This window comes from Aedes albopictus, chromosome 2, assembly GCF_035046485.1.
Source record: "Aedes albopictus strain Foshan chromosome 2, AalbF5, whole genome shotgun sequence".
NCBI classification, from domain to species: Eukaryota; Metazoa; Arthropoda; class Insecta; order Diptera; family Culicidae; genus Aedes; species Aedes albopictus.
In genome coordinates this window covers 288,761,365-288,787,264 of record NC_085137.1, presented here as the reverse complement: position 1 = coordinate 288,787,264, position 25,900 = coordinate 288,761,365, and the positions used below count along the sequence as shown (strand labels likewise).

Genomic DNA, 25,900 nt, shown 5'->3' with positions numbered 1-25,900 from the left:
ACTCGAAAACTTTAAAACTTTACAGACTACCTTATTGAAGTGATCCTGTTCTACAAAAGTAATACAACTCTTGTATGACTGAATGTTGTCATACAACAGTTGTACACCCTTTTGTAGGACATGTGTGCTACTATGGACATCAGGACAGCTATTGGCCGATGACCAGATGAAACGCTGGTTCGAGCATTTTGGAAAAATCTTTTTCAAGTATCGGCCACGCCATCAACACCTCAGCATGATCCGCCAAGGGTTCAATGTATTACCCGTGTCAACACCGAATCTCGATCAGTGCAGAAGATAGTAACAGCCATCCATAGCATACAATCGAACAGGGCCCCAAGGGTCGATCGCATATCAGCTAAGATGCGCAAAGCTGACTCTGTAGTAAGTATCCGCACAACATTTCCGGCCGACTTGCAAGGCCGACGAATGCAAGGCGTCTTAGTAAAGGTACCCAAAAAAGGTGACCTGTCTGTATGCAAAAATTGGTGGGGTATCATGTTACTGTTTATCGCTCTCAAAGTCCTCTGCAAAGTGATCCTTAACCGGAGAAGATTGACGTAACGCTCCGACGACAGCAAGCAGGATTCCAAGCCGGACAATCCTGCGTGGACCATATTGTCATGCCCCGTATCATTCTGGAGCAAATTAATAAGTTCCAAGAGTCTCTCAGGTAATCATTGGTTACGAAAAACTTTCGACCGTCTCAATCACGAAAACATGTGGGAAGTCCTGAGGTCAAGGGTCTCCCTGAGAAAATCATCGGCCTCATTGAAGCACAGTAAAGGGCATTTTCGTGCAGCATACTGCACAGCGATGCTTTGTCCGATCCCAGCCGGGTCGTTGCTGGAGTGAGGCAAGGTTGTATACTGTTATTGTTATTTCCGGAAAAATTGGCTTTCTCAGTCTTGGACTATTCAAAACGGTGAGTTTTGCTTTGCCCGACGTTTCGGCTCTTTTATTGGGCCTTTTTCAAGGGGATAGCGGCCCAATAAAAGAGCCGAAACGTCGGGCAAAGCAAAACTCACCGTTTTGAATAGTCCAAGACTGAGAAAGCCAATTTTTCCGGAAGTAACAAATTTCCAGTCGCACTCACCCAGCACAGTTATTGTTATTGTTCCCCATCGTAATGGACGAGAACCTGGTTGTTGCAATTAACCGTAAACCAAATCGTGGATTGCTGTGGCAGCCCATTATCATGGAGGACCTAAATGACTTCGAACTGGCTGATGACGTTGCTCTCCTAGCTCAACGGCGCTCTGATATCCAGAGCAAGCTCGATGATCTTGCAAATCGCTCCTCAGCGACAGGTCTTACTATCAACGTCAACAAGACCAAATCGTTGGATGTGGTGTCCGGTCATCTGGCCGAATGGGTAGTTTAGCCGAATGGGTAGTTTAGCCGAATGCCTTTTGGCCGAGTTATGATCAAAATAATTCAAAGGAAGTTCATATCTACCAATATGATCAAGAGTAATATTTCCTTCTTTTGATTATAGGCTATCTTTTCTAGTGTTCACATTAGTTGGCGTTAGAGCTGCTAATATTTTATCAAAGATTTTTGCTTCTTTGAATCACAGGCTATTCTTGCGAGTTATCTGATGCGGGGTACAGTGGTGGCATGGTCACTTAAGTTCATCATTCATTTTTCGGCCAAACGACATTCGGCCAAATGACCGTTTCGGCTCAATGGCGTTCGGCCAAACGGCATACGACCAAATGGCATTCGGCCAAATTAGCTGGATATAAACACGGTCAACCCTTCCAGCTTTACGGTAGCTGCGCAATCAGTGGGGAATGTTGAAAGCTTCCAATATCTTGGTAGTCAAATGGCTGCACCAAGATCGACATAGGTGCAGGGATCAAGAAGACGAGCGCTGCTTTTGCGAGATTAAGAAATGTATGGAAAACAACCAGATTAGTCTACGCACCAAAATCCGAATTTTCAACTCGAACGTGAAATCTGTGCCGCTATAAGCCTGTAAAACCTGGTGTGTATCAGTGGAGAACACTCAACGGCTGAGGTCTTCATCAATAGATGCATAGGTGGTATATAATTCATGCATGGGGGCCTCACAATTGGATCTCCAAAGTGGAGCTCCATCGTCGATGTTATCAAACGCCGATAGCGACAGAAATTCGGGAGTGAAAGTGGAGGTGGGTCAGCTACACTCCATGCAGAGGCGGAAACGAAATCTTCAAGCAAGCGTTAGATTGGAACCCAGCAGGACATCGCAGTAGAGGCAGATCCAGAGGCTCATGGCGGCGCAGCCTCAACAACGAAATCAAGCAAGTCAACAGAAATTTGACCTGGCCACAGGTCAAGGCGATGGCTGGCAATCCCCCAGGATGGAGAGGAGATCTTTCTATTCGACCCTTTGCACCACCGTGGGTGCCCAGGACTGAAAGTAAGTAAGTAAGTAGTTAGGTGTTATGCGGCTTTACGCTTACCGTGCCTGGGAATGAATGGTTAGGGGGGTCTTATAAAAACCTAATCGCAAACGGAGCCTGTGGAGCACCAGGGCACCCTCCACAGTATTTTGCCCTTACTGCGCTAACCGGAGCAATAGTGCGGTGGGCCTTGTGTTTCTCCGAGACAATCAGCTGCCCTTCTTCAATCTCATACTTGAGGCTGAATAAGGGCGGGATTATGAAGATGTTATTAATTAGTTTAAATTTTCACCTATATGGTTTCGCATTATGCGTTTTACACAGTGTATTCTGTGCATCCTCGCCTTTGGCGCACTCAAATCGATACCGATCTGGCTTTATTGTTGCTGTTCTTTTTTGTGCTGTGATTGTTAAGAGTTTATTCGTGCCTAGTTTGGGTAGTGGCTACGGTTAGGATAGCTCAGATCAATCTTCAGCACAAAAAAACAGCAACGGTCAATCTTTGTAGACTTATGCAAAATAGTACAGCCCAAGTGGCGTTAGTCCAAGAACCTTACTTTCTTAAGGGGAATTTCTATCTAGAAAACCTTGTGAATCCGGTGTTTGCTACTTTCAGTAAAAATGAAATGGCAAACTCACGTGTCATGCCTCGAGCATGTGTGCTTGTGAACAACGCAATCGTTGCTACACTCATCTCTGAACTAACTACTAGAGATTCATGTGCTATCACAATCGATGTATCTGTTGGAAACCTCATCAGGAAAAACGTTTATTGTTCGGTTTATTTACCACATGATAAACCATCCCCTACGGATGCTTTTAAGCAAGTCATTGCATACTGCACTTCGAAAGGCCTTCCGCTAATTGTTGGTAGTGATGCTAATGCTCACCATATAATCTGGGGCAGCTCAGACATCAATTTGAGAGGCTCCAGTTTAATGGAATACTTAAGTAGTACAGATCTTGGATTACTTAACATAGGTAACCGCCCAACCTTCATGCTAGAGAGGAAGTGTTAGGCATAACGCTTAGCTCTTATAGAATTAGTCACGAGCTGATTGGCATGTGTCAGATGAAGAATCTTTATCTGACCATCGCTACATCTTGTTTGAACATGTGAATGTTACTTCGCAAACTTTGCGTTTCAGGAACCCCCAATCACCCAACTGGGATATCTTTACCGATTTGGTTGTGTTACCATTCGGGTACATTTACCCTATAAATCCAATCCAGAGCGAGCAATCAGAAGTTAGAGAGAAGAGAAATTTTAGAAACCATACTACTGTTCACCATGAATTATCACCCAATAGGGTGAGTATAACAGTTATAAATTTAAAATAATATGTATATAGCTAGGTAAGCCACTCCCAGAAAATCAACCGCCAAATTGAATAACAAACAAATATTGTTAACTTACTCCACACAATTGAACACATGACACTTATGACATCGGAATCCCGGGATGACAGATGGATAAGGTGGGCATTGGAAATATGAATAGGATGTAGGGACAGGAAAGGTGGACAACGAGAGGCTTTGAGAGGTGGATGAGGATCTTGGGAAAGTATATACAGGGTTTGGAGCAAGATATCCGGTCCAAACCCTAAGACCCCCATTCCTCGTGTTCCAATATCACCCATTAGTGCTCGGCTGAGAACCCCTGGTCAGCCAGGAAACAGCAACCAACCTCTATCGAGATATCGGCACGACCGCCGGTGATCAAGTAGTCACACCATCCAGTCGCCATCTTGGGCCAGAGTTCCCGAGCCCACGCCGAGAAGCAGAGCATCCCACATCCCCCATCGAGATTCCGTCATCGCTGGCCAGCCTACACATTACACCCGACACGACACACACACACACACACCAAAAAAAGGTAAAATAAATCTGGGGAATGTTTCTTGGCGTTCAGTCTTATGTCCTCAGTCAAAACGGATTAATTTTCTACTGTCCGACGTTTCGGCAACTGTATTTTGCCTTCATCAATGGGCAGAACTAAAATTGTTTGTTTGTTATATCCCATTGTTTTACATAGTGGTTTGTTAAATTACTTACTAGTTGTCTGTTTTCTGTCAAAATTGTCTGTCGTAACATATGTCCGTCTTTGTGTTTGTTTCGTATCAATGTCAATTATCAAATTTCTATATTCGTTGGTCTGTCACTGTTCTTGTTTGGTGCACTCTTAACTGTTTACTGTTGATTTCTGTCGGTTTGTCTAAGCATATTTTTGGTTTGTGTTTGTGTGTGTATTTTGTTTATAATTTCTGAGTAGTTTGTGTTTAGCCCTTCTGTGTCAGTCCGTTTGTTTACACTAGTCCCTTCGTTGTATATCCATATCATCTCGAGAAATGGTAATGTGCTCTTCTTGTGTGTTTCGTCTATTATTGTTGGTTTGGTAAGGTCGATTCGGTGTTCGTGGTCTACACAGTGAGCGATTAGTGCTGTTTTCTCTCTGAGAGCTCTAACCGTTTCGTCTGTGTATGAGTGTCCAGCTGCGAGTAAACTTTCAAGTTTGTTTTGGTCACTTCGGTGACCGCTCATTCTTGTTTTCAACAGATTGCTTGTCATCCCTGTGTAGCTGCTCTCGCAGTCTTCAGACGGTATATCACGTTGTGTCGGTTTTCCATCGGCAGTGGATCCTTTACCCGTATGTACAGGTTGTTTATGGTATTGTTGTTGTTTGCTGTTATACGTACATTTGGGTAATTCTGTTTAAGGAGTTTGGTGATTCTTGGTGTGAGTGTTGTGATGTATGGTAGTGATCGATATATTATCTCGTTGTCTCTGTTTTCTGTAGTGGTGATGGTGTTGTTGCGTTTGGTTACTCGGTTGAGGCATCTGTTTACAAGTTGTTTAGGGTAGTCATTCATCAGTAGATTTGTTGTCACTATTTCTCGTTTTTCAGGGTCTGTTAGGTTGGTTGTTAGGGTGTAGACGCGATTGATAAAGTTGTGTATAACGTTCAGTTTTTGGTTCATGGGATGCATCGAATAAAAGTTCAGCATTCGACCAGAAGCAATTGGTTTAATGTACCATTGCGTTTTGATCGTGCCATCACATTGTCGGATGACGGTCAGATCTAAGTAGGGGATCTTACCATCACGTTCTTCCTCGTATGTAAACTGTAGGCTGTTGTGGTATGAGTTGAAAACCTGTAGTACTTCTTGTAGATGGTCTGCATGTACGATGAGGAAAATAATTGACATACCAGTTGTTCTAAAAGCTGAACTTGGATGTGGTTTACGTTTATACGTATTCATTTAGCCTTCGCCAAGAATATCAAAAGGTGTTTTATATTCAGGGATGTTCTAAGTGTACCAAACTGTCCTATAGGGAAGTCCTTTAAATCTACTTGAGTAATTTTATGTATTTTGGCCACAAATAATAACATTGCATAACCAACTTGGATTTGTGTAGCTCCTGACATCTACAATGTCATTTATAGATACTATAGGGACATTCCAGATCAGCCAAACTACCTTGGAGTTCAGAACTTCAGGTCTACACTCGTAACAGTAGCCATATCTGTTATACTGAGTAACGTTGCATAATCAACCGCTGTTACTGGAGCAATCTGAAGTTTACTAACTTATTATAATCCTTTGGGACATTCAGGGTCATCCAAACTGTTCTATAATGAAGTCCTTCAAATCTACAAGAATAACTATATGTGTTTTCGTCATAACTAATAGTATTGTATAATCTGCTGGGATCCGCTAAGCTCTTGAAATCTCAAATGTCATTTAGAGACACTACAATGATATTCCAGGTCAGCCAAACTAGCTTGGAGTTCAGGACTTCAGGTCTACACTCGTAACAGAGCCATATATGTTATACTGAGTACCGCTGCATAACCAACCGCAGTAACTGGAGCAATCTTAAGTCTACTAGCTTATTATAAACCTTTAAGATATTCAGAGTCGTCCAAATTGTTCTATAATGAAGTCCTTCAAGTCTACAAGAAAAACTATATGTGTTTTCACCATAAATAATAGTATTGCATAATCTGCAGGGATCCGCGAAGCTCTTGAAATATCAAATGAAAATATTCTTCATAATATTATACCGTTTTTATGCTGTTAACCACCAAAACTACAGAAAAACGTAGAAAAAACTCCATAATAACCCTTGGAAAAATTCCGGCTTCAAAGGGTTAAATAATGGCAAATCGTTCAAACATATCGATTTATATACTTAGTACACATTTTCTGAAATGGACAATAATATTCAAAAATACGTTCATTCATAAAAATAGCCAGTAAAATAGGTATCAAACTTGTGTCAATTGCTCATATTTATCAATGGATCATTCCACACGCCATTCCCCACCACTAGTAAGTTTTTCCACAAACCGATCTCGGTGTTGGTACGTAATATGAAAAACTCTCCGGATGTGGACAACAATAGAGCTTCCGTTCTTCAGAATGGCACTGACTTGGTAAAATGCAAACGTTGATTAGCCAGCGCACCAACGATGAAAGCCAACATGTACAAGCGCACGACTGACTTTTTTCCCCGCATCCCAACTCGATCGTAGCGCAATACAGTCTCGTTGATTTGACGAGATCACTTCCCAAAAGAGACAAACACACCGATGTGTGCAATTTTCCCTCCCACTCACGCTCGACAACCATCGCATCGCATCGTATCGGGTGGGCTGCGATGGGAGGGAAATCGCGACCAGAACGATCTCACGGGTAAATATTGACCAATACACGCAGGGGACAGGGGACATTGTTACACATGCAAACAGAAGTGAAAACCACGCATATAGGAAACGTGGAAGAACGTTCAACGACTAACAAAAAAAGCTACACTCAATTCTATGGCATGAAAAATTTGCTCTTTCACCTCGCCAAATAATTAAATATGGAAAAACGCATTATAGGCAGAATATTGTCAATTTAGTAATCCAGTATTTCACGAGAACTCCGACTGGACAGACACGAGCATGTTCGGTTTGAAATTCTTGGTCCCTCTCGGTAGTTTTGGGCCAATGTGGTGAAACTAAGTGGATTACGGGGAAAGCAGAGCAACGCAGTGAGACAACACAAGTTTTGCAATAACTAGGAAGCCAAAAGCGATCGGAATAACAGTGCCTCGAGTTTGCGCCATACAGGAGTTACACAATCGGTGGAGTTCCTAGTGTCTGAGAATAACGGTTGTGAAAAATGGATATGAATTGTTGTAACAAGTGACCAATACAGAAAACTTCTCGAAGATTTTCACAGCGTTGTGATATTTGGGGCGCTTCCGGTGAAATAAATTTGGGGTTTAATATCGTGTGTTGGAGTGATCTCTACAATAGAGATCTGTTGCAGTTCAAATTGTGATAAAGTTTAAAGTGTAAGGCAAGGATCCGTTACTACAAATCTTCAAGAATTGAAAAGTAAGTAAAAGCTTTCAAACTAAACTACCGCGTCGACGAGACTGTTTGTATCTAGCTAAACCGTGTATGCACATAAATGAAATTTAATATCGAAATCGATAGAGCTAGAGAATTTCAGTGTTTTAAAAAAGACGATTGGTATATTCTAGATTCTAGAAAAAGGTATAACTATCCGATTGCCAACTTTGAGCTGTTATATTCCCGGTTTCAACCAACCGAATGCAATGAAATTTCGATTATTTATAACTAGTTATTCTTCTTCTTTATGGCTCGACGTTCGCATTGGAACTTGGACTGCTTCTCTTTAACTTAGTGTTCTTTGAGCGCTTCCACAGTTATCAATTGAAGGGCTTTCTTTGCCTACCATTGCATGGATTTGTACATTATGTGGCAAGTACAATGATACACTATGCCCAGGGTGTCGAGAAAATTTTCCCGACCGGAACGGGAGTCGAACCCGCCGTCTCCGGATTGGCGATCCATAGCCTTAACTACTAGGCTAACTGGAGACCCCTTATGACTAGTATAATGAGCTATAAAAACTTTTGACTAAACTCAAAATTCCTAACACGAAAGAAAATTATAATGATTAGATTATTTTTCTAATATAACACCAATTTATACAAAACTTCATCATCGTTTCAAAATTCGATATAGTAATTATAGTTTACTAAAATTTAAATTGAACATTTTTTTGAAAAGTTAAAATTTTACCTGTTCCAATTATTTTGACTATCTTCTGCATAACGTTGTATGCTAAATTCAACTGAATTGAATTTGGCGGAATGAAACCTAAATGTACGTGTTTCCTTCAAAATCAAAGAATTGCAGAACTTATTATTAACAGGGGGAATCACTACGCAGACTAGCAAGTTTTTTTATTTTCTAGAAATACATTTTCGTTTTGCGCAAAAAATATAATTCACATTGCACATCACTAGGAATGATGTGATTTTAAAAATCTTGATATCCGGAATAAACCAACAAGGAGGAAAGACTTTGTTACAAACCAAAGATAGATCAAGTCGCTGATATGGATATTGAGAACTCGTTAATTGAATCTTATTTTAAATATTGTTGTTTAAGAAATAGGGAGTGATTTTAGGTCATATGTTAACAAAAAAAACCTTAATGAAGGATTGCAACAGGTTTAACCATTTCGTGACGAAGTAGCACAATGGTGCTATTGAAAAACAACACTTTTGCGTAAAGTTTCCATATGTTTAGTCTTTGCTTTATGAGATGTATATTTTTTTAATAATTGCCCCATTACAAATATTTGGATGTGTGCAAGTAAACTGTAAACTAAAGCAAGTTGAACAAAAAGTAAGAAAAAATGGCTAACCATGTTATCTGTCGATTTTTTTCCGATTTACTAGGTTGTCAAAGCTAGAAATTGAAAGGTAAAGAGTAGTTCTTCCAAATGCCGAAGAAAAAGTGTTGATTTTTTTTTTAAGTATAAAAGTTCTGATGATCCAAAGTTAAGCCATTTTTATGGAGATTTCACATTTCTGCGTCCCGAAAGGATTAATGTTACGTAAGATCTTTAATTGAAATATTATTCATTGGTATTAGTATAATACATTTTTTTCTTCTTTGTGCACAACACAACAATAAAAGTGCTGAAAAATAAAAATTATTTAGGGGATTCACTAAACAGATTGAATAACTTCGTAAGCCATACTATCTGATTATTGAAACGTTTCATGAAATAACGAGTGAAATAATCAAAGATTTCCTTTATGATCGCCGACGTTGACGTTGAATCAGGATAGTATTAAATCAGCCGTTTTCGCTGTTTAGTGGTGAATCGCCCTATTATCCTGATTGAACGTCGCGATCACCAAGGCAATCTTTGATTTTACACTCGCAATTTCATGAAACATTACAATAATCAGATAATCATGGCTTACGCAATTTTTCATTCTGTCCATTCGCTTGTTTTCGAATAGGATGAATTTGGGGGCGTGACATTACTGATGGTACTCATAACCTATTTAACTTTTTCGCAAGTGCTCCGAAAAAATCCATAAAATTATATTATATTATATCATTGTATTTTCATTGCTATTTTTATGAACACAATTGTACCGTCAAGTAGCCGTTCCCCGTGGGTTTAAGAAGATGTCGGGCTGTCGTTTTACACCAAGCTTATAAACATTGTTGGTACCGCTGTTAATTGCCTTCATTATAGGTTAAAATTAAAGAAATACCACAAAAGTAGAAAATTGTTCACAAAAATGGGTGATATAGTACATTTAGAAGAGGATGGGAAGGTCGCCTGATTCCGTGGTAAGTGTATCAGAAAAATCCTTCTATTTGGTTTGAAAATGACCAAAACAACCTTGCAAAGTTGATTGAAACGTTTCATGAAATAACGAGTGAAATAATCAAAGATTTCCTTCGTTTATATTCATTTTAAGTAATAACTTGCAAGATTTATGCAGAAAAACGAATGTTCAACCTTTTCTTCTTCTATGGGGTAACCTTAAATGGTACAACCCCATGGTAAATGAAATGGAGACCATTGATTTTAGGGTATCCATTTACCGTGCCCTTTTGTTTCAATATAAAATCCGTGGAATCGTACTACCTTGGTAAACTTGCTTCGATAATGCAAAATACATACCTGATAGGTGAATTAAATTGCTTATTGGTGAAATGAAATCGTTACTACAGTTAGCCAATCGCTTAATTCACGTTAGTGCAGTATTTGTTTTTCACTGCGAATGCAGTAAACGAGCAAAATACTGCTTCATGTAAACACACTTTAGTGTCAAAACGATACTGTAAAAAGTTTCTAACCGGCGTTGTGATATGGTGCAATTCATTAGTATTGTATTGATGAAATTAAAGTGAAATTGTCATACCATTCAATTATAATTTAAAAATAATGAAATAATATTCAAGGGCACACGGTGAATGGAGCCCCCACGGTGACTGGTGACTGACGGTACATACCTTGTGGGCGACAAAAAATCGATTTTTTTATTACATAATTTGAAAGTACCCATACAAGCTAGACAAAACACATGACAAACTTCTCCTGGACATCGTTTCTCACTAACGCTGGGGTCTCCTAGGTCTAGTGGATAAGGCTTTGCATTGCCAACGAATTAATTCATCTGAAATTTTATTAAAAGTAAATTTCTATGCGCCCACACGGCGTCTTTGTAATCGAACACTTTTTAAAACTTGTTATAATCGGACGGATTACGCTAAATTTGGACCAATTAATCAAATGATGTCAATCTATAATGAACATTGCAAAATGATTGACTTTACAATGTCTCGGCATCATCTGAAACAATTTTTTAAATAACAACAGAAATAGACACGCATAGTTTGCACGAACTACTTTTCAGACCCATATAAAAATATAGTAAAATGCATTAATTAGAAATAGAAAACAAAATTTATGTTTATGTTTATGTTTATGTACTACGTTGGATTGACGAAATAAAGAAATAAAGAAATAAACCCGCCGTCTATGGGGTTCGATTCCTATTCCGGTGTCCGGAAAAATAGAACCAGACAGAGAAGAAGAAGACGTCTCAAATTTCACCGCACAAGACGGTAACTAGAACTTTCACAATGATTGAAGCCTTAGAAAAAGAAAGCAGTTTTTTCAAAAATATAGACCAGGGATCTGTAAAGACAAAGATATACGCACGTGTATGTCAATTAGTTCTATCGTTAACAATGCATATGAAAATAAGTGATCTGAAAAAGTTGAGTCCGATTTGGTGATCAGCCACGTAAGCTGGAACAACAGTGGTATCTTTATAATTGGGTAGTGCCACTTAATCGCTGTAAGGGTCGGTCTCGACCGCAGGGCACCGGTATGATCTACGAAGCTGACTCCGAACCCCTGGACCACCTCTTGTACTGCATCTGAACTAGTCATTCTCCGAGTCCACGCGCCACCTCCTCTGTAGCTCCCAGACGATATGGGTGATAGCCAAGGTTATAGCCGTTGAAACGGCGTTCCAGCCATTATGCGAAAACGCGGGCACACGAAAAAAATGTGTTCCGCCGTTTCCTCTAAACCATTGCACACTGGGCATTCGGGAAAATCCGCATGCCCCAAAACGGTGTAGATACTGTCGGAAGCAACCATGACCTGAAAGGACCTGTGTCAGGTGGAATGTAACTTCCCCATGGCGCCTATTAATCCAACTATCTACCCTCGGTATCAACCTATAGGTCCACTTTCCTTTGGTAGAACTGTCCCACGCGAGCTGCCATTTGACCATAGAGGCCATCCTGGCAGTCCTGCGTATGCCTCTTGTGCCGCGCATTTCGAAGCACTCCATGTCCTCACTGATAACGACGCCGATAGGCACCATACCAGTAATGACGCAGAGAGCGTCGCGTGACACGGTACGGTACGCGCTCGCAACCCTCAGGCACATTAACCTGTAAGTACTTTCCAGCTTCCGTCGGTAGCATTTAGTACTTAGAGCAGTGCCCCACGCCGGGTCGCCATGCCTACGTATGGACGTAGCAACATCAGCCAGAAGCTTGCGCTTACTGGCGTACACCGCAGAGCTATTGGACATCATCCGGGACAGTGCCGCAATAGCTGTGGAGGCTCTTTTACAGGCATAATCGACGTGGCTATCGAAAGTAAGCTTATCGTCGATCATCACGCCCAAGTGTTTGACGGAGCGCTTTGTCAGGATAGTGCACTCTCCTACACTGATCTCCGTCTGCTGCTCCGACTTCAGGTTGTTAACAACCGTCACCTCTGTCTTGTGGTGAGCCAGCTCCAGTTTCCTGGACCGCATCCACGCCTCCACAACCTTGATCGAGTGGTCAGTAGTCCACTTCACCTCCTCGATCGTTTCACCGTAGACTTCAAGCGTAATGTCGTCGGCAAATCCGACAATCTCCACTCCCACTGGGTACTCTAACCTCAACACCTCGTCGTACATGACATTCCATAACACCGGACCCAGGATGGAACCTTGCGGGACTCCTGAGGTTATGTGAAAGCACTTCCGATGCACCTCCGTGTCGTTAACTAATACTCGTTTCTGAAAGTAGCTTTCGAGAATCTTGACAGGTACCCCAGTATCCCCAGACGCAAGAACGCATCGGCAATAGCAGACCAGTGGGCGCTATTGAACGGATTCCTTACATCCAGAGTCACTACCGCACTAAAACGAATTCCCCTCCTCTTAGGCTCGAGTGCTTTCTCGGCGGTTTTTGTAACCGACAAGATAGCGTCTTGTCCCTCGTCCAGGCATTTCTGCATAGCAGACCTGAACATCTCGGGAGCCTCTACAATAGCTACTTTTAAGGCCAGGTCCGGAACTCCGTACGCTAAGGGACTTTGCTATCCCCGCAAGTTCCACATCGGTGACCCTCTCCTCATCGCCAGCCCCAGTCCCTGGCTGTCCTACGAAAGGAGGCCAAGGACTAGGATCATGACGCGGAAAAAGCCCCTCGATGATCCCCTTCAACATCTCTGGAGATTTCTCTGTAGGAATCATTACACCTCTCGTCTTGGCCATAACGATCCTGTAGGTATTTTTGCTTGCTCTCATCTCGGTCTTAGGCGCGGCTTTTGTAGCCGCGAACACCACCCGCCGTTCGTTTCGCTCCTCCTCTGATCGTGCTCGCTGCATCCGTCGCCTAGCCCGTAGGCAGGCGCGGCGAAGGTCCGCAATCGCGTCGGTCCACCAGTAAGCCGGTGGCCTCCCAATGCTAGGGTGTACTCGCCTAGGCATGGTCGCATCACACGCACGTGAGAGCACCGCTACCAGCTCTGCCGGCTTTTTTTTTTTTTTTTTTTTTTCTTCTAAACCATAGGGGGATAAATCTGCTCATCAGACACCCTAACAGGAAGGTTAGGGTAGTGTGGGGATGAGGCCGTCTTCTACAATGCCGGTAGAAGCCAGGACTACTCTCTCCTCGACCCACTAAAACACATTCCTATGGTCGCCATACCCTACGTCTCTCCGGAACCACCAAGAAGGTATTGCTTCAGAGAGGGGCTAGTGCATATCGCACCCTCAAGGTTAGCTGCCGTAGCCTAGCAGCAACGAACATCGATGACTCGCACTGGAGAGTCCATCACGATAGCATGCTGGCGCTTAGCCAGTTTCCCGAGTGGTCCTCGCCACTCCCTTTGTCCTCGGAAGGCGGGCAGGGTCAACCCCGCCCGCGCCCTACTGCTGAGCGGACATCAAGAACTGATGCCCACATGCAACCCGATCTGACCTGCTGAAGGCAAGGGTATCACTACCCTTCAGGCCTTATCAGCTGCATCCGTAGGTTGCAGACAGCAGGGTCTCACCTACCCCGACCCTTGCCGGGGACCCCTTTCCAACCGCGGGCTCAGATCCAACCCAGTAGACTGACGCCACGACAGCACCGCTACCGGGACTTCCTCTCCGCGGCCACTTAATCGCTGTAAGGGTCGATCTCGACCGCAGGGCACCGGTATGACCTACGAAGCCGACTTCGAACCCCTGGACCACCTCTTGTACTGCATCTGGACTAGCCATTCTCCGAGTCCACGCGCCACCTCCTTTGTAGCTCCCAGACGATATGGGTGATAGCCGTTGAAACGGCATTCCAGCTAATCTCATCCCTACACATTCTCTGGACCAAGTTGTCCGGAGTTGTGTCCTCCCCGCATGTGGCAAGCATGCGGTCACGCATTGTGCGAAAACGCGGGCACACGAACAAAACGTGTTCCGCCGTTTCCTCTAAACCATTGCACACTGGGCATTCGGGAGAATCCGCATGCCCGAAACGGTGTAGATACTGTCGGAAGCAACCATGACCTGTAAGGACCTGCGTCAGGTGGAATGAAACTTCCCCATGGCGCCTATTAATCCAACTATCTACCCTCGGTATCAACCTATGGGTCCACCTTCCTTTGGTGGAACTGTCCCACGCGCGCTGCCATTTGACCATAGAGGCCATCCTGACAGTCTTGCGTATGCCTCTTGTGCCGCGCATTTCGAAGCACTCCATATCCTCACTGATAAGAATGCTGATGGGCACCATACCAGTAATGACACAGAGAGCGTCGTGTGACACGGTACGGTACGCGCTTGCAACCCTCAGACACATAAGCCTGTAAGTACTTTCCAGCTTCCGTCGGTAGCATTCAGTACTTAGCGCGGTACCCCACGCCGGGCCGCCATACCTAAGTATGGACGTAGCAACACTAGCCAGAAGCTTGCGCTTACTGGCGTACACCGCTGAGCTATTGGACATCATCCGGGACAGTGCCGCAATAGCTGTGGAGGCTCTTTTACAGGCATAACCGACGTGGCTACCGAAGGTAAGCTTATCGTCGATCATCACGCCCAAGTGCTTGACAGAGCGCTTCGACAGGATAGTGCACTCTCCTACACTGATCTCCGTCTGCTGCGCCGACTGCATGTTGTTAACAACCGTCACCTCTGTCTTGTGGTGAGCCAGCTCCAGTTTTCTGGACCGCATCCACGCCTCCACAACCTTGATCGAGTGGTCGGTAGTCAACTTCACCTCCTCGATCGTTTCACCGTAGACTTCGAGCGTAATATCGTCGGCAAATCCGACAATCACCACTCCCACTGGGTACTCTAACCTCAACACCTCGTCGTACATGACATTCCATAACACCGGACCCAGGATGGAACCTTGCGGGACTCCTGAGGTTATGTGAAAGCACTTCCGACCCACCTCCGTGTCGTATACTAGTACGCGATTCTGGAAGTAGCTTCCGAGAATCTTGTACAAGTACTCCGGTATCCCCAGACGCAAGAGCGCATCAGCAATAGCAGCCCAACTGGCGCTATTAAATGCATTCCTTACATCCAGAGTCACTACCCCGCAAAAGCGAATTCCCCTCCTCTTAGGCTCGAGTGCTTTCTCGGCGGTTTTTGTAACCGACAAGATAGCGTCTACGGTGGACCTCCCCTTCCGGAAGCCATACTGGTTGCTCGAGAGACCATTTACGCCCTCAGTGAACTTCAACATTCTATTGAGGATGATCTTTTCGAGCACCTTCCCCGCCGTGTCAATCAAGCATATTGGTCTATATGCCAACGGGTCTCCGGGTGGTTTCCCCGCCTTTGGCAATAGTACCAGGCTCTGCCTCTTCCAAGCTTCTGGGAAAACTCCCTCGTCCAGGCATTTCTGCATAGCAGACCTGAACATCTCGGGAGCTTCTGCAATAGCTACTTTTAAGGCCAGGTTCGGAACTCCGTCCGGACCTGGGGCCTTACCTACGCTAAGGGACTTAGCTATCCCCGCAAGTTCCACATCGGTGACCATTTCCTCATCGCCAGCCCCAGTCCCCGGCTGTCCTACGAAAGGAGGCCAAGGACTAGGATCATGACGCGGAAAAAGTCCTCCAATGATCCCCTCCAACATCTCTGGAGATTGCTCTGTAGGAGCCATCACACCTCTCGTCTTGGCCATAACGATCCTGTAGGCATCACCCCACGGGTTCGTATTGGCACTCTGACAGAGACCCTCAAAGCAGGCCTTTTTGCTTGCTCTTATCTCGGTCTTGAGCGCGGCTTTTGCAGCGGCGAACACCACCCGCCGTTCGTTTCGCTCTTCCTCTGATCGTGCTCGCTGCATCCGCCGCCTAGCCCGTAGGCAGGCGCGGCGCAGGTCCGCAATCGCGTCGGTCCACCAGTAAGCCGGTGGCCTCCCACTTCTAGGGTGGACTCTCCTAGGCATGGTCGCATCACACGCACGTGAGAGCACCGCCACCAGCTCGTCGCCGTCTAAACCGAGTAAGTTTCGCTCACGGCGGAGCGCTTCCCTAAATACCTCTTCGTCGAAGTATGATGTCTTCCACCTACGAGGGCTTGGCCTTGGCCTAGCCGCCTCTTCTTCTATCCGCTGTCTGCTGTTGTTGTAGTCGATACTGTAGCGAACCGCCAGGTGGTCGCTGTGAGTGTAGCCATCATCTACTCTCCAGTTCGAACTACTTGTTAGGCCAGGACTACAAAAGGTCACGTCAATAATTGACTCCGCTCCGTTTCGACTATAGGTACTCTTGGTACCGACGTTAGCCAAGTCGACATCTAAGATGGCCAGTGTTTCTAGCAGGATCTGACCCCGCTGGTTCGTGAAACGGCTTCCCCATTCCACAGCCCAGGCATTAAAGTCACCCGCTATTACCACCCTGTTAGCACGGTCGTTAAGCGGTCCAGCATTTGCGTGAACCGCTCGATCGGCCACCGCGGAGGCGCATAACAGCTACAGAAGAAGACCCCGTTTACTTTGGCGACCACGAAGCCCTCATAGGTAGTAGACACCAACTCCTGCACGGGGTATTTACCCGTCGTCCATATCGCCGCCATTTTCCTGGTCCCATCCGAGGCCCAGTTGCCGTTGCCGGCGGGTACTCGGTATGGGTCCGAAATGATGGCGATATCCGTCTCCCACTCAGAAACCGCCTGACAAAGCAGTTGCTGAGCCGCATCACAGTGGTTCAGGTTCAGATGCGTTACCTGCACTGTGATTTGTTGCTCACTGCGGCTTTCTTAAAGGCCGGGCACCCTGGACCACCCATCGCATGTCTGTTTTTCGAGGTTTTCCCGGTACAGATCATGCAGATGGGCGGACTCGTGCAGCTTTGGGCCTTATGGCCTTCAGCGCCGCATCGCCTACACAGTTTGCGCCTGTCGGGGCCTTTGCAGTCCCACGACTTGTGTCCTGGTTCCAGACACCTGAAGCAAACCTCAGGTGGCTCGTGGAATGTCAGGTGACAAACACACCAGCCCACCTTAATACTCCCTACTTTAACGGACTTTTTAACATCCGCCACAGGTAGCTGAACCAGAGCTATCTGTGTCCCTGCTGGCCCCTTCCGCAGCCTGACGGCTGTGGCGGCCACCTGAACATCGCACTGTTGCCGCAGTGCCGTGACGAGCTCTTCCGCTTCGGTGATCTCGTCTAGGTCTTTGACCTTCAGAGTCGCCTCATGCGTAAGAGCCCTCACCTCCACTCCATCTCCAAGGACCTCTTCTGCCAGCCTCTTGTAGGCGGCGCCCTTGTGATCCTTCTGGCGCTTAAGCTCCAGGATCATTTCGCCCGTACGAGTACGTCTGATACTGCGTACGTCGGCTCCAAGACCCTCGAGCTTGGCGTCGCACCTCATCGCCTTCAAAACGTCCAAGTATTTCGACTGTTCGGTCTTGATGACGATAGCGTCACCTTTTTCGCGCCTGGCACCTGCCTTCCTACTCCTTGGCTTGGCGTCCTTCACTTCTACCTGCGGATTCACCTTCTTCTTCTTCTTCCGCTCTACCTTTGTCCAAGGAGGGTCTTCTCCTTGGACCGCCCTGCTCTGTGGCTGCTGAGGGCCCACCATTGGTCGCAACCCCTTGTTCCCATCAATCCGGGACGGGCCGGCCTTTTCAGGCCCACCCTTCCCAGTTTTCCGGGAACCCTGGCTGGGGCCCGACTTTCCGGCATAACCACCGGCTTTCGGGGTTATTATACGCCTGGCCTTGCGGGCGCCGCCAGACAGCTCCTCACCTGACGGCTGCCTCGCCCGCTTCTGCGAATGCTTGTCGCTTTTGTCGCGAGCATTCGCTTCCACTCTCTTCGGACTACCCGCGAAGGAGAAGGCCTCCGTTTGTGTAAACTTAGAAGCTTTCTCCTTTGCGGGTTCCGCCGCTGCTGCAGCCAGCAACGCAACCGCGTGCTCCTGCTTGGCATTATCGACAGACGCCCTAAGCCGAAGCAAGGCCGTTTTCAGGTCCTTGCTTATATTCGACTTAGTTGTCGCAAAGTCGATAATTTTGCCGAGCTGCTGCTCAGCTACCTCAAATGCGGGCCGTCCTTTTTCTGCAACTTGGCTGATGGCCCTCAGCAACCATGCTCCGTCCATGACCTCCGCCGGCTGGCTTGCCGTGGAGTGGACAGGAGCTCCCACGCTTGAGCTGCGTAAGCAGCTTCCAGCACCTGACTCCTCGCTTCTCCTTGTCGGAGACCTCATTAACCCGCTTCTTGCGAAGGGGTTGATCGCACCGCTACTTCCACCTAAATTATTTGATTTTGAATTCTTGCTCATTGTTCCCACGAGTTGCACGAGAAATAATGTCCACCACGCCAGAGCTCTGCATTAACGCGGTAAGGGACAGCATACTGTGGGGGGTGCCCAGGTACCCCACAGGCTCCGTTAAAGATCGAGCATCTTTTTCACCCCCTCGATCACTCATTCCTCGGCACGGGTCGCTTGACACCTTGAATTGGGGTTAGTAGTCCTATTCTTAGCCGGCAACTACGCGGCTGACTCGCAAGCGGGGGGGGTGCGTCAGGCCCCAGGACATCCGTCCCTGCTGCCCCACTCTGCCGGCTTAGAACAGCACTAAGGACCACCTGTACCTGTACTAAGTCCATGGAACACGGAGATCAATGCAAGGTGTCAGGCGACCTGTACTGAGGGATGAATGGTTCAGAGCTCTGGGGGTTTAAATCATGCTCAATCCCTGAACCCTGATGAAATCCAACTTGTTAAACTCGGGCAATGCGTTTTGGTAATAAGGAGTATTAGTAAAAAGCCCTTGTTACTAGTGACAGTTTATAAAATTGCATTGATTTTGCCTTGCGGATAGTTAAAGACTCGGTTTGCCCCCGCCGAGACTACACATAATATAATGAAAACAAACATGCTTCACGTATCTATTTACGTAATAGCCTATTAACCCGTTAGCGCCCAAGGTGTCTCACAATTTAAATCTTCAAATAAATTTGTTAACAACGGTCGAGTTCCAATAAAATAAACATGATTTGACGAAAAAAATGGAAGTGTATGGTGTAGTTCCAAAAAAATTCTTCATTGTAGGTCCTCAATATCTAATAATTTTCTCGAGTTCTATTTAAGCACAAATTCTACGATATCGTTATATTCTGATCCGTATAGATACAATGCAGCTCTAAACAAGTGAGAGAGATGATAACCACTCAAAAATAATAGAAAAAGGACTTTTAAATTGGGGCAGAAGTACAACCAGATAAACGCCTAAAAGTATGCAATACATTGTTCTTGTAATTTCTTGTAATTTAGACTGCAGTGTTCAACATTTCTCATTTTTTTTAACAAATCAAATAAAGAGAGCTCAATAGGTGTAGCATAACCAAACGTTAAAATACTGTTGAAGTTAGATTTTACACAGATAATCATTTCCTTCAGCACCCCACAAACTCTCTTTACGTACTCACCATACGTACTTTTCAGAAATTTTGCATGTTTTAAAAAGAAAATCGTGTTAAGTACTGTTCTTTTCAATTTGTATCCTTTGACAGATACGCATTTCGACCTCAACATAAGGTCGTGTTCGGTGTCTCGTACTTACAAGTATTCCACTAACACGCCCAGATTCATCATCATTCCATTTTTTGATATAAAATTTCAACCAGATATTCTCTACACGGCTTCTCTATTTATGTTTGTACTACTCCATGATTTTTTATTCGTGAACAATGTGTGGGTTTAATGGTGTTATTCTGGGAACTATCAAAGTTACATCGAAAAAATAATGTGGCTTTCGGCTACATAAAAAAAAACCAGATAAATCCACCTAGTGGTGATAGTGCCTTTCTCGTCGAACATGTACATGGTTGGGATACGACTGGGATGATTTTGCTTCAGAATGTTGGCTTAAGCCTTTTGGGGGAATCGAAAACACTAGTTTATGATTTTTTCCGACGTTTCGATCTGTATGGGGCCTTTTCAAGGGTTCAATCGGTCAAGGTTTCCTAGTCAAGATGGCCTTGCCCAACTTAAAAATGTCATACGGAATTTTTGATATTTATTGAGTCCGTTCGGTTTGAAACCGTCGTGATGTGGACAATCTCCTACCTATCGGGCGGTTTAGAATTCGGTCCCTGTTTTTGGAATCTTCTACTATTGTTTGTTTAGCTAGTTTCTGTGCTAGGGCCATCATTCCGAAGCATGATCTTTCCGTCGACGTAATGCGAACTGTTCCTGAATCCTGAGAATACCTGGAGATTTCTCTGTAGGAATCATTACACCTCTCGTCTTGGCCATAACGATCCTGTAGGTATTTTTGCTTGCTCTCATCTCGGTCTTAGGCGCGGCTTTTGTAGCCGCGAACACCACCCGCCGTTCGTTTCGCTCCTCCTCTGATCGTGCTCGCTGCATCCGTCGCCTAGCCCGTAGGCAGGCGCGGCGAAGGTCCGCAATCGCGTCGGTCCACCAGTAAGCCGGTGGCCTCCCAATGCTAGGGTGTACTCGCCTAGGCATGGTCGCATCACACGCACGTGAGAGCACCGCTACCAGCTCTGCCGGCTTTTTTTTTTTTTTTTTTTTTTCTTCTAAACCATAGGGGGATAAATCTGCTCATCAGACACCCTAACAGGAAGGTTAGGGTAGTGTGGGGATGAGGCCGTCTTCTACAATGCCGGTAGAAGCCAGGACTACTCTCTCCTCGACCCACTAAAACACATTCCTATGGTCGCCATACCCTACGTCTCTCCGGAACCACCAAGAAGGTATTGCTTCAGAGAGGGGCTAGTGCATATCGCACCCTCAAGGTTAGCTGCCGTAGCCTAGCAGCAACGAACATCGATGACTCGCACTGGAGAGTCCATCACGATAGCATGCTGGCGCTTAGCCAGTTTCCCGAGTGGTCCTCGCCACTCCCTTTGTCCTCGGAAGGCGGGCAGGGTCAACCCCGCCCGCGCCCTACTGCTGAGCGGACATCAAGAACTGATGCCCACATGCAACCCGATCTGACCTGCTGAAGGCAAGGGTATCACTACCCTTCAGGCCTTATCAGCTGCATCCGTAGGTTGCAGACAGCAGGGTCTCACCTACCCCGACCCTTGCCGGGGACCCCTTTCCAACCGCGGGCTCAGATCCAACCCAGTAGACTGACGCCACGACAGCACCGCTACCGGGACTTCCTCTCCGCGGCCACTTAATCGCTGTAAGGGTCGATCTCGACCGCAGGGCACCGGTATGACCTACGAAGCCGACTTCGAACCCCTGGACCACCTCTTGTACTGCATCTGGACTAGCCATTCTCCGAGTCCACGCGCCACCTCCTTTGTAGCTCCCAGACGATATGGGTGATAGCCGTTGAAACGGCATTCCAGCTAATCTCATCCCTACACATTCTCTGGACCAAGTTGTCCGGAGTTGTGTCCTCCCCGCATGTGGCAAGCATGCGGTCACGCATTGTGCGAAAACGCGGGCACACGAACAAAACGTGTTCCGCCGTTTCCTCTAAACCATTGCACACTGGGCATTCGGGAGAATCCGCATGCCCGAAACGGTGTAGATACTGTCGGAAGCAACCATGACCTGTAAGGACCTGCGTCAGGTGGAATGAAACTTCCCCATGGCGCCTATTAATCCAACTATCTACCCTCGGTATCAACCTATGGGTCCACCTTCCTTTGGTGGAACTGTCCCACGCGCGCTGCCATTTGACCATAGAGGCCATCCTGACAGTCTTGCGTATGCCTCTTGTGCCGCGCATTTCGAAGCACTCCATATCCTCACTGATAAGAATGCTGATGGGCACCATACCAGTAATGACACAGAGAGCGTCGTGTGACACGGTACGGTACGCGCTTGCAACCCTCAGACACATAAGCCTGTAAGTACTTTCCAGCTTCCGTCGGTAGCATTCAGTACTTAGCGCGGTACCCCACGCCGGGCCGCCATACCTAAGTATGGACGTAGCAACACTAGCCAGAAGCTTGCGCTTACTGGCGTACACCGCTGAGCTATTGGACATCATCCGGGACAGTGCCGCAATAGCTGTGGAGGCTCTTTTACAGGCATAACCGACGTGGCTACCGAAGGTAAGCTTATCGTCGATCATCACGCCCAAGTGCTTGACAGAGCGCTTCGACAGGATAGTGCACTCTCCTACACTGATCTCCGTCTGCTGCGCCGACTGCATGTTGTTAACAACCGTCACCTCTGTCTTGTGGTGAGCCAGCTCCAGTTTTCTGGACCGCATCCACGCCTCCACAACCTTGATCGAGTGGTCGGTAGTCAACTTCACCTCCTCGATCGTTTCACCGTAGACTTCGAGCGTAATATCGTCGGCAAATCCGACAATCACCACTCCCACTGGGTACTCTAACCTCAACACCTCGTCGTACATGACATTCCATAACACCGGACCCAGGATGGAACCTTGCGGGACTCCTGAGGTTATGTGAAAGCACTTCCGACCCACCTCCGTGTCGTATACTAGTACGCGATTCTGGAAGTAGCTTCCGAGAATCTTGTACAAGTACTCCGGTATCCCCAGACGCAAGAGCGCATCAGCAATAGCAGCCCAACTGGCGCTATTAAATGCATTCCTTACATCCAGAGTCACTACCCCGCAAAAGCGAATTCCCCTCCTCTTAGGCTCGAGTGCTTTCTCGGCGGTAATGTGGCGGTAAATAATGTGGCTTTCGGCTACATAAAAAAAAACCAGATAAATCCACCTAGTGGTGATAGTGCCTTTCTCGTCGAACATGTACATGGTTGGGATACGACTGGGATGATTTTGCTTCAGAATGTTGGCTTAAGCCTTTTGGGGGAATCGAAAACACTAGTTTATGATTTTTTCCGACGTTTCGATCTGTATGGGGCCTTTTCAAGGGTTCAATCGGTCAAGGTTTCCTAGTCAAGATGGCCTTGCCCAACTTAAAAATGTCATACGGAATTTTTGATATTTATTGAGTCCGTTCGGTTTGAAACCGTCGTGATGTGGACAATCTCCTACCTATCGGGCGGTTTAGAATTCGGTCCCTGTTTTTGGAATCTTCTACTATTGTTTGTTTAGCTAGTTTCTGTGCTAGGGCCATCATTCCGAAGCATGATCTTTCCGTCGACGTAATGCGAACTGTTCCTGAATCCTGAGAATACCTTGTTAAGAAAAGCAATAATTTTAATAAAATTGGGAAATTTATTAATTGAACATATTCCGACGTTACGTTAAACGTATAGACTGGGCTGAAAAATATCAGAATTCTCAGTTGACTGCTTGATTACCTTCACTATCACTGAAGACCGATCAACATCAAGACGATAATTACAAGCTAGGATATAACGTCTTTCACAATCACAGATGACTTTACGGCAGGCCTGCCCAACCTTTCGTGGCCGCGGACCACAAGTGATACTCCATACCAGTCGACGGGCCAGACATTAAATTTCGACATCACATTTCGAAAGCACGAATGCAACAGTGAAATTTTGTACATCCGATTACCCGTTCTCACGGCAAATCACAACACTGACATCATTTGGGTCATAAAAATGTGAGCAAGAATTCTTGATTTTTTGCAAAAATCACCCTGAATACTTTTTTTCTGAAATTTGCCGAACTGCAGATTGCAGCAAACAATTAGCTGGAATTCAGCAAACTTCCCTGATTCGTTCAGTAAACTCTGTTGTTCAGCAGCAACGTTTTTCTGAAATTCAGTAAATTTTGCTGAAATTCTGCTTCAAATTTGACTGTACCTTTGAAGTAGACCTGTGCGCCGCCGCGCCACGCCGCCGCCGCCGACACTTTTTGTCCCACGCCGACGCCGACCAAAGTATTGGCGGCGCGCCATACGCCGCTGTTTGTCGCGCCGCTGATTTTCATTTTTCACGCCGACGATCAGTGCACAAACAAAATTAAGTTTACATAATATTGAGATAAAAAAAATCTCACGATCACTATCACAAGAGTTTGATTACAATAATTGATTTCTCAACTTCAATCAAAGATTCATCCAGAATATCCTTTAAGGATTCTCATGAGAGGTCCTTCGGAGATTAGTATGAAAGTTCCTTCATGGATTCCTTCAGAAGCTCCATAAGGAATTCCTACAGAAGTTTTTTTTAGGAACTAGTCCAGGAGTTTTCTTAGGAACTAGATACCAGGAGATCTTTCAGAAATTTTTGGAATTTGTTCAAGAATCCCTCTAGAAATTCCTTCGGGGATTCCTCTTGGAATACCTTGAGGATGCCTCAAGAAAATTTTTCAGAGCTTCTTTCAGGACTTTTTTTCAAGAATTGCTCCAGTAGTTCCTTCAGTGATCTCTCCAGGAGCTCGTTCAGGGATTTTCCTAATAGTTCCAGGAGGATTCAGGGATGCCTCCACATGATCATTAGGAATGCCTTCAGAAGTTTCCTAAGCTATTTCAACGGGAGTTCGTTCAGGTATCTTTCCAGAAGTACCTTTAAACATTCTTGCAGAACGATTCATAAATGCCACCTGAAGAATTATCAAAAATCCCGTGAGTAGTTTCTTCAGGAATTCCTGCGAAGGTCTTTAGAAATTAGTTCCTGCAGAGTTCCTGCAGAGATTCCTTCTGAAGTACCTTCAACATTTCCTACAGGAGATCTTTCCAGGAATTCCATCAGAGATTTTTCCAGGAGTTTCAGGAATTCTTGCAGATGTTTCTTCAGGGATTCTTCCAGATTTTTTTTAGGGATTCCTGCAGAAGTTCCATCAGAAACCTCTACAGAAGTTCTACATAGAAACTTATACGAAGATCCAAGGATACCTCCAGGAGAATTCAGAGATTCCCATATAAGAGTTCTTTCCAAGATTCCTTCAGAATATTTTTAGGAGATTGCTCGAGAAGTTCCTTCGGAAATTCTTCCAGAGATCTCTCCTGGGGTTCTTTCAGATTGTAGATTGATATTTAGATTTTTCCAGGAAGACTCACGGATGCCTCCAGGAGTTACATCACAGATTTCTCCAGAAGCTCATTCAAGAAGTCCTACAGGAGTTGCTTCAGGGTATCTTGTAGGAGCTTCTTCAAATATTCCCTAAGGATTATAATCAGGCATATCTTCAGGATATTCTTGGGGGATCTTTAATGGAGTTTCTCCAATAATTCCTCAAGGATTCCCTTCTGGAGTTATTCCAGGAATTCTTTAGAGAATACCTCCTGCAAATCCTTCCTACCGGAATTACTTCAAGCATTCACAAGAGACGAATCAACCAAGGGCTGAAAGTCTCTGTAATAAAGACAAATCAATCAATCAATCAATTGAGCATTCTCCTGGAATCCCTGTAGGGATTTCTCCTGTAATTTCTTTGGGGATTCTTCCTAGACTTTTTTCAGAGGTTTCCCTGGACTTCTTTCGTGGATTCCTCCTGGCTATATCCTGGAATTCTTT

At 45.5% G+C, this 25,900-nt stretch overlaps 1 protein-coding gene across 9 annotated transcripts in view; it reads left to right on the top strand.

Annotated features, from left to right (window-relative positions):
• The first annotated feature begins 6,699 nt into the window (after positions 1-6,699).
• The window catches only part of LOC109408167 (uncharacterized), a 47,656-nt gene continuing 28,455 nt past the window's right edge, over positions 6,700-25,900 (top strand). For 3 of the 9 annotated variants that reach the window (XM_029872885.2, XM_029872884.2, XM_029872889.2), the window contains exon 1: positions 6,700-7,779. The gene's annotated coding sequence lies outside the window, so the exon portion shown is untranslated. The remainder of the gene's footprint in view (positions 7,780-25,900) is intronic. The other 6 variants (XM_019681405.3, XM_019681404.3, XM_029872890.2 and 3 more) reach the window with 5 other exon arrangements.